Genomic DNA, 2068 nt, shown 5'->3' on the forward strand with positions numbered 1-2068 from the left:
TTTTTCGGCCGGTTGGTTTCCCACCGGCTCCCCCCCAAGCCTGTGGTGCTACCTTCATGTGCCATCCTCCACAGGAACCTTCCCAGGGGTTGTATTCTTCTGCAGAGGATTCCCCATAGCACCACCTGCTCCTTTAGTTACCCTCTACTTTTTTGGATCTAAATTTCCCACTAAGAAAGAAATATTCTTTATTAATAAATATTTGCCTGTAGCTTCCAGAGCTCCAGTGTACCATAAGCTATGGGCTCATGTTCTCCTGCCATGATGCACTGTGAAAACACAGCACATGGACCAGATCCACTTTTTCACGGTTCCTGAGGACATGTGCAACCAAGCCGAGAGCCAAACCCCTCTGTGGCCTGTGCAATGCTCATCTCCCAGCATCTGAAACATATCTAAGGTGCCTCTTCTGTGTCAGAGAGACCCACGCTGCTGCCAAGAGCAAGACATAGAGAGGATCTGGGCCTCATGAGCAGAAGACACGTCCTCCCGTGGCAGATTCTCACTGAGGGGATACTTGCTATATTGTCAGCTGAGAATGACAGCAGCAACGGGGATCTGAGCCTGGCGTATGTGGATCAGCCTGTCTCTCTCTTGGCGCTCAGGAGACAATCTATATTCACCAGATCAGCTACTGAATGGTCTTGCACAAGCAGACACAACCCACATCTGCTCTGGAGATCTTCCAGGCCAAAACATCTCTTGGGAAAAGCAGTCATAGGTTCCCCCTGAAACACTGCCAAGGTGCTGGCAGATCGAAGAAACCACGCCTAAGAGGAGGCTTGTGTATCCTCTGTTGGGTGAAGCTGGGTGTCCTGGTTTCACTAGGTGTCCAGTGTCACCCTCTCAGCCTGTCCTGACATCACTCTTACCACCAGTCTTTGGGCTGACAGTGATTTCAGAGCTCGTGTTTGCCGACCACTTCTGCCAATGCTTGCCCACTTTCTGGACTACCCCTGATGCCCAGTGCTAGTCTGTCACCCAGCTCTGCTGGCAGTACTGGAGATTCCAGCCCTTCAGGGCCCAAGGAACTTGCAGATGATGGGACACTTTCTCTCCAGTTACCCATGGGAGACCCACGTTTTGGGAGTCCCACTCTCAGAAAAATGTTCGGCGCCTGTCAGAGACTCCTTAGCTTCTTTCAGCCCACACCTGAGTCAAGACAACCGTTTAGGACTGTTCTGCTACTGCCCCAGCCACTCAGTGACACCCGGCACATTGGGTCACTGTGGCCGAGAGCTTTCTTCCCACAGCTGGCATGCTTCTCCCATCCCTTGCATGCACTGGGCTGCTGGATACCTTCCTGCTCTTGAGAAAACTCGCTGCAGCCCTGGGACATTTGGGAGGCTATCGCATCGTTTTCCACCGAATTTAAAGCACGGCATTAATGCTGCAATGAGAAATTAGTCAAAAGGTAACCTGTTCTGCTGCAAGGCTTTTCGTAGTTGATCCGCCTCACCCTCAGTTAAGTTGCAAAACACAGAGGCTGTGGCATCAAAGACATCCTGAGGCATCAAAGGCATTGCCTAACTAGATATTGGCCAAGGCACTGATACCCATCACTGTCTCCACAGGTAGTTGTGGATGTCCGGAGAGGATCCTGCAGCATTCCATCCCTCCTCAGGAAGCATCTGGAGGCACTTTGAAGAAGAAGAGTTGTGCACTTCTCTTACTGGTAATGCTGGTGAGGTACAAGACGCTAGCTGCCAAATATGCCCTGGAATGCTGCAAATTCTCCTCAGTGATTACATCTTTCTAGCAGAAGGGCAGCCCACAGCTTTGGTCAGCACCCCCCAGCGTCGTTCCTGACTTCCTAATTCAGGTTTCTCTGAGATATTAATCACCTGCTGAGGATTCTCGTACGAAGGTTGGTTGTCTTTCAGCACTGTAAAGGAAGGGGTTGCCCATTTGTCCGGAGACTCCATGAAGCTGTGCTTTCCTAAGGTGTTGCCGCGGGATTCTGGGGTTCGGACTCTCCTCAGCTTCACGTCAGAGACGCGCAGAGACTCCGGCAATGCCCATTCAACAAATTCTCTGAAAAGGACCTTATAGGAAGAGCCTTCCTGTA

Source organism: Buceros rhinoceros, unplaced genomic scaffold, assembly GCF_000710305.1.
Source record: "Buceros rhinoceros silvestris isolate BGI_N320 unplaced genomic scaffold, ASM71030v1 scaffold19386, whole genome shotgun sequence".
Lineage (NCBI taxonomy): Eukaryota > Metazoa > Chordata > Aves > Bucerotiformes > Bucerotidae > Buceros > Buceros rhinoceros.